This window comes from Cebus imitator, unplaced genomic scaffold, assembly GCF_001604975.1.
Source record: "Cebus imitator isolate Cc_AM_T3 unplaced genomic scaffold, Cebus_imitator-1.0 Scaffold114, whole genome shotgun sequence".
In the NCBI taxonomy this organism is placed as follows: Eukaryota; Metazoa; Chordata; class Mammalia; order Primates; family Cebidae; genus Cebus; species Cebus imitator.
Window position 1 is genome coordinate 740,299 of NW_016107429.1, and position 7,626 is coordinate 747,924.

At 32.8% G+C, this 7,626-nt stretch overlaps 1 non-coding gene across 1 annotated transcript; it reads right to left on the reverse strand.

Moving 5' to 3' along the window:
* Positions 1-3,534: 3,534 nt before the first annotated feature.
* Positions 3,535-3,641, reverse strand: LOC119472719. The gene has a single exon (XR_005201897.1). It is a non-coding gene; the product is annotated as a U6 spliceosomal RNA (small nuclear RNA).
* Between the last annotated feature and the right edge of the window lie 3,985 nt (positions 3,642-7,626).

Below are 7,626 nucleotides of genomic sequence, written 5' to 3' on the forward strand. Positions count from 1 at the left end.
TAGCACTGACTAGACAAGATTGGCATTGATTCTTCATTCTGTCACCACGTCACAGTACAGGGAGTCAGTGCCCTAAGGGTGAATTTTCTTTCCTCAGTGAAAGGCAGGAAGTAGAAAGAAGCCAGCAGGCAAATTGATTGCCATCTCCCCACACCCCCACTCTGCTCACCCATCCACTATGGACTGTTTGAGACTCAGTGATTTCAATAGTCTCTGGTGACATTTTGTATGACTAAGCAATCATCTGTGACATTGTGGTGCTGTGACAAGTGCTCCTTTTTGGCTGCCTTGCTTCTCTTTTTTTCCCTAATTTTTACTTTTCTGAGATGCTCCCCCCACCACCACAATACAACCTAAGCGTTATTAGATAAGTATTCTCTTAGCCTCTCTTGTATGAAAGCTTGGCTAAGGCAATCCTGGAAAGTGTAGGATTTCACTGCAAACATTTACATCAGCAAGATTAAACAATTATTGTTGAGTACTTAACATATAAGGCTCCCTAAATCTTTTTTAACCTTATTATTTATTTTGTGTAAATATGTAATAAACATACCTTTATATATCTTTTTCACAGATACTTGTAGATAGAAACATCTTATTTTACAAATTACAGTTTCTTGAATATGTCAGTTTTATTCACAGTTATCTTTAATTTGTGAAAAACAATGATTTGATAGGAAAAAGACCTTGAAATGGATAGGCTAACACTCTTTAGTTATAATTTATAAATCAGTTAAAGCAGTGAAATTTTAAATTGCCCTTTGAGTACTATGAAATTGCCTAATATAACTTGAGAGTCCTGTTAGTTCATTGCTCAATTAACTGGATAATGCATTTTGTGCCCAGAAATCCCTATTCAAAATTCAATATTATAAGTAGTTTGGTGTTTCATAATTATATACTTAAAATATGTGACTAAATCCCAATTTCTACATGGCAATTTATATATTTATACTCTTAGTTGACTCAAGAGTGCTACTTTTTTCCCCTATCCTATTTTGGTATGAAGTTCAGAATTCAACTTTTGGATATGAAGCCAAAATTCTGGAGGTGTAAAGAAAAAAGTCCAGGGTATTAATTACTTTTCTATTTTAAGTCAAAAGTTAAAGCTGACTTTTAAGAATTTATTATTTGTATATTTGTATATTACATTTAGAGCCTCTACATAGTCTTACCCTGTCAATATTGCTGTACTATTGGAGAATCTGCTCTGTTTTCCTTTCCTGTCATTTTTACACTCACTTATCTATCATTTGTCCTTTTATTCTTGATCATTAATTTACTATAACTTATTGAAAGTATTTGGGCATACTTTTCTTTTTTGAGTAATGACTAAGATTACTTTAACATTCTCTTCATCTTGATTAACCTTTAGAAGGTTTCTTCCTGACCTTATGCCTCTGATCAGCTTTTGCTGGAATATTCACTTTAAAAAACTTGTAATTGCAGATATTTCTCTGCCCCTTTCAAATGTAAATCTTTTCTCAGCCCTTTGCCATTGCAAACCAAGAACAACTTCTTTCTCAAGGACCCCAAAAGTATTCATTTGAAATGTAATCATTGAAATAGCTAGAGCCCCTCTCTCCCAGTGTTTATGGGAGGGTGGGATCCTAACAGCAATAAGTGACAATTACCAAACACAGATCACCTGCTCACATGGATCCACTTGTCCCTTTAATGTTCTGTCCTTTTGTATTTTTTCATTAGTTCATCTCAGAGTTTAAACATTTTCCCACCTTTTGTTTCAGTGGAGTTAAGTTCAGTTTTTCTCCTTTATTGCGATAGTCTTGACCCTTATCATAGTTTTGAATAAAATCTTCCTTGCTTATTTAACTGCATTAATGTAGTTTGTCTTTGACAGCTCATTTTAGATATTCATTCTCGGCAGAAACTTGCTATGAAGAGGCAGGTCCGATTTCCACATTAAGCTGTAGAGCCAGGGGAATTTATGGCCCACCACTACTAAAAAAATAATAGATAAGTATGTTGTGGTTCTGGATTAATTACATAGTTCTCAGAAAAGAAATTTGTATTTTCTTAACAAAGAGAATAAAACCCCTATGAAAACAACTTTTTAAACACACACACACACACACGTACATATATGCATATATGTGGTTTAAAAATAAATGTTAATTTATAATTAGCAACTGAAAAAATATTCTAAAAATTTGTTATGATTTATATCTTATAAATTCCCAAATCTTGATGTTGAACTTGTTTTTACCTCAGATTTGAACAGATTTTAGTAAATTCATGTAATAATCTGAAATATTTAAATCTTTAATTCTACCTCCTATATTTCAATGTAATAAGCTCTTGTCTGCATAAATAAAATACTTTACAATTTTTTATACTTTTTTTAGTTTGATAGTTGAAGTCAAATTTGAAATACATACAAGTAGTATTAATATAAAGGGTTTCTACAAAGTCTTAAAATCTAAGGCTACCTTGGTCACCTAAGTAACTGTATTTTCTAGTTTTGATACATGAGCAAAAATTTTATTCATTTTTGATAGAGTAAATTTTAATATGATAAAAGAATCACATAACTACAGACACAAACTTGACCCATGCTCTCAATTTTTGCCTTTTCAATCTGTTTACCTATCAGAAGTGAGTGTCCTTATTTTCCCAAATCCATTTAATTATATCAAAACAAATACCCTAAAGAATGGGCACAAAATTACTGTGAAACATATGGTGTTAGAGATCAGAGTGTTAATGGGTTTGGGGATTATTTCCTCCTTGTCACTCACTGTGTACATTAAAAAATCAAACACATATAGAAATGAAATATGTTTTCCAAAAATAATAAAGTCAAACAAAACTTCTTCCGACTACTGCACTGCAACATTTTAAGCATAAAGTGTAACCAAGTTGAGAAAAACATTATAATAAGACTAAAATGAGTTATTTTTTTCTATGTAGACTTGTAGGAAAAAAATTATATTAAAGGCTTTTTTCCCTTATTTACATTATGGGCAAAAAAAATACATTGATATTAAATCATTTCTTAAATGTAAGTTAAAGCCCCACTTTGAGCATTTTTCAGACATTATACTGTTAGAGCAGAAGATAGAAGGAAACCTGAAAAAAAGAAGACAATAAACTCAAATTATCTTATTAAAAATGGCTTTTTGGTGCACAGAATGAGAATGATGCACTTAATTATTTTTAAAAAACTTTTACCCATAGGCAGTCCATTTTTCTTTTCTGGAGTAAGAATGGTTCCTGAACTTCAGAGACACATGAGATTACAAACCTTATGAGTTCAGAAAATTGTATAGTTTCTATTTTAGTTGTTTTCGTGTGTAAATAAATATTTACTTACATAGAGATACTAATTTGAATCTGTGAAAGCTGGGAGGTAGTATTTTCGTGTTTATAGAACCATAGATATTGAGGGAAATGACACACTCAGAGCAAGTAGGTGCCATTTTTCCTCCTGTATGTGCAAATACTTGGAAGACATCAATTACATAAAATAACTCAATATTTTATTTATTTTTCATTTTATTTTATTTTATTTTTTTAAATATGGAACGCTTCATGAATTTGCGTGTCATCCTTGCGCAGGGGCCATGCTAATCTTCTCTGTATCGTTTCAATTTTAGTATATGTGCTGCCGAAGTGAGCACATAACTCAATATTTTAAATCGTAAGTGATAATACACATTGAAATTATTTATTTGAAACAATATAAATATTCTAATATTTGCTGTTTTAAATTGTAAAAATAGAAAAGAATGCAATTACTTGGGACACTATTAATCTGCCATTATGACACCTGTCTCTGTGTAGCAGCTCTGTTTTAAGTTTGTGTATATATGTCCTTTATTACATTTTTCTGCTCATTTCATATTTGACAAAATTAGTTCTTGTCCCGTCTTATACACTGCTAAATACCAAATATTCTATGTATGTAGTTTTTTTTTTGTTTTTGTTTTTTGTTTTTTTGAGATAGAGTCTCACACTTGTTGTCCAGGCTAGAGTGTAGTGGCCCAATCTTGGCTCACTGCAACCTCTGCCTCCCAGGTTCAAGCAATTCTCCTGCCTCAGCCTCCTGAGTAGCTGGGATAATAGGCATGTGCCACCACGCCCAGCTAATTTTGTATTTTTTAGCAGAGAGGGAGTTTCTCCATGTTAATTAGGCTGGTCTCGAAATTCCAACCTCAGGTTATCTGGCCCCCTCAGCCTCCCAAAGTGTTGGGATTATAGGCGTGAACCACCTCACCCAGCCCAGAATTTCTTTAGATGTCTGATGGATCTAACACTTCCAGAGTAAGCCAATAGTCTTTTTATTTTATAATTACAAATCTTATAAATGTTTCTGAAGCACCTCCCTGCCTATAAGGTTGGTGTAAAATCTTCAATTATTTTTCTACTTCTTTCGTTTGTAAATAAATAGAAAATAGTATTATGTTAGATGATAATTCTGTTTCACCATTTATTAGAGAACATTCCACTAATCGATGTCATAGAACTTCAGAATTAAATGTTAGCACATAAACAGGCAGCTATGTTGCAAAAAGAATTTGAAGTTCTGGATTGGGATTATGACTTTGCTATTTATAATTGATATAAGCTTGGATAACTACTTTGTCTCTCTCCATCTCTTGGTCTTGTCAATTAAACTGGGATAACAATTACATTTTTAGTGTGAATTAAATAAGAAAGTGCATCAGATTCTTTGAATTAATTTAAAATTGAGATACTACTGAAATCCTATAAGTTTTGGTGAAATGAAGAAATAAACTCTTGGATGAGATTAGGATGACAATAGGAAATCAAATTTTTTTTTTTTTTTTTTGGGGGAAAGAGTTTCGCTCTTGTTACCCAGGCTGGAGTGCAATGGCGCGATCTCGGCTCACTGCAACCGCCGCCTCCTGGGTTCAGGCAATTCTCCTGCCTCAGCCTCCTGAGTAGCTGGGATTACAGGCACGCGCCACCATGCCCAGTGAATTTTTGCTAATTTTTGTATTTTTAGTAGAGACGGGGTTTCACCATGTTGACCAGGATGGTCTCGATCTCTTGACCTCAGGAACCACCCCCCCCGGCCTCCCAAAGTGCTGGGATTACAGGCTTGAGCCACCACGCCCGGCCCAGAAATCAAATTTTTAAATGCTAGTTGGATAAACCAAAATAATATATGATGAGTGCCTACTATGCTGATTACACTAGAAATATGAACATCCAATGAAAAAAGAAAATTAGTATTTATTTGTCCACTTAACAGACATTTATATTGTTGAAAACAGGTTATTATGATTCATGCTGGTATTTAAGGTAAAACAGAATATCTGCCCCCCAAAAAGCTTACAGACAAGATAGAAGAAGAGAAAATAGAGCAATAATGATCATTATTATTCTTAAATGTAATGGTGGAATCAAAAGGAAAATGCTAAGAAACAAATGCAATATATTATAAACATGTATTAATTATATAATATATAATACTTTCCCTGCCATATATTTATATTACACTGTTTATATTGAGCACTTAAAATTTGATACAAGACATTTTAATTTTTAATATATTTTCATGTATTTAACGATTATTCATGTTTTCTGAAAGACAGTCTTCATTTATTTTTTTCAAATTTTCTTTTTATTGTGGTTGTTAGTTTTTCTTGTTCTACACTTTCTGGGTTTATTTGTTGAAATACCTCGTGCTAATTCATTACTTATTTTTCTATTGCCTTTATAATTTTTGTTTTTATATTTTATTTTAGTGTATTCTATTTTTGTTTTTAACTCAGGTGCTTGAATATAAATCTTGCTTTTCCTGTCAAATTAGCTGAGCGCTTGAACGAATACCTTAGTCGTTAATACCCCCTCCAGCTTTTGCTTCTGTTGGACTGGGATAAACAACAATATCTACCTGCGAAAATTGTTATTATGATTAAATAATTTAATTTCTCCTTATATTAATAGGTTACATTTTTGGAGTGTATTACCACAATTAATGAATCAATATGGATACACTGTTAGTTGCAAAATCTATACTTTATTTAATATACATTTCTTTAGTTTTTACTCAATGACATTTTCTGTTCTAGAATCTTGTCCAGGATACCATATGAAATTTAGTTGTTATGTCTTCTTAGGCACCTCTTGGCTGTTACAGTCTTACTCTTTTTTATTTAAAAATCATAATAGTAATAAATGTTATTTTTAGAGCAGTTTTAGGTTCATAAAAGTGAGCAGAAAACAAAGAGAGTTATACCATATATGGAGCCACCTGCTTCGACACACACATAGTCCCACCTAGTCTGGCCCCTACTCTCAATTTCCTCCACCAGTTTATTTGCTGTAATTGATGAACCTACATTGATACATTATTATTGCTCAAAGTCCATAGTTTATTTTAGGATTTAGAGTATGGGCATTTTAATAATATTTTTTCTTTCAATTCATACACATGCAATATCCTTCCATTGATGTTCTTTCATTAGTGCTTTATAGTTTTCAGCGTAGAGGTTTTCCATGTCCTTGATTATGTTTATTCTTAGGTATCATTTTTTTTGGGTAACTATTGTAAATGGGATTCTTCTCTAGATTTCTTTTTCATATAGTTTATTACTGGTGTGGCTTGAAGTCTGGGGCAGTGGGGGTCTACTAGGTGCTGAATTGTTTCTGTATGTGTGGCAGGCCCAGTGTTGGGGTTCAAGTTAAAGTCCTATGCTCACTTTTTTTCTTTTGCATAAGCATCTGTTATTCTCTGTGATTTGCTGCCTGAGATTAGGGAAGGGGCGATGCAAGTAATATAAAATTTTCCTTCCTGGCTCTTCAAGGCATCCTTTCTTATTATTGTGCTACAGCCAGGTACTGTGATCTCTCACTTGGCTTTCTTAGTCCTTGTGAAGGCATTTTCTGTATATGTAGCTGTTCAAATTGATGTTTCTTCTGGGAGACAATTGCTAGAGAGACCTATTTCACCCACCTTGCTCTGCCCCTCCTCTGTCAACTACAAGAATTTTTCACACTAACATCTCATTGTGAAAGATGCAGTCTATTAAATCAGATTTTGTTTTGTTTTGTTTCTTATAAGGGAAGCAAAACCACTTATCAAGGTAAAAATTATTATAGATGCAAACACAGTAATTCCAAAGCAGACATTTTGTTTTTACATAGGAAGACAAACCGTTAAATATATCTTAGCATTTGCTTGTTTCAGGCAGTTATTTGTTGCAGAGTAAGTGGTATTTAATTTCACCACCATTTACAAATCAGATAAACACTTCAGCATGGCATTTATGGGTGAAATCTGTTGAATCATCAACCTATATTGAGAAGATGTTGTTTATTACATGAAACCCCTTCGGCCTCAAGTGACATATCATCAATACATTTATGTATATTACTTTTGTGAGTGAAGCCTTTTCAATTTCTCATTTTACATCTTGTGTCAGCATTTACTCCAGCATGTAAATGCTGGAATTATTAGATTCTCAGGAGCTGAATGGTATTTCCTTTTCTAGTCATTTAGTTCCGTATCTACAAGTTTTGCTTTTTGAGGCTTTTCACTAAATATCTTTTTTAAAAAAGGCATTTTTCTGTTCCATTTTGAGAGTCTAATGGCTATATAAAACAATCAGATATTTTACTTGTTAAATGCAGTTT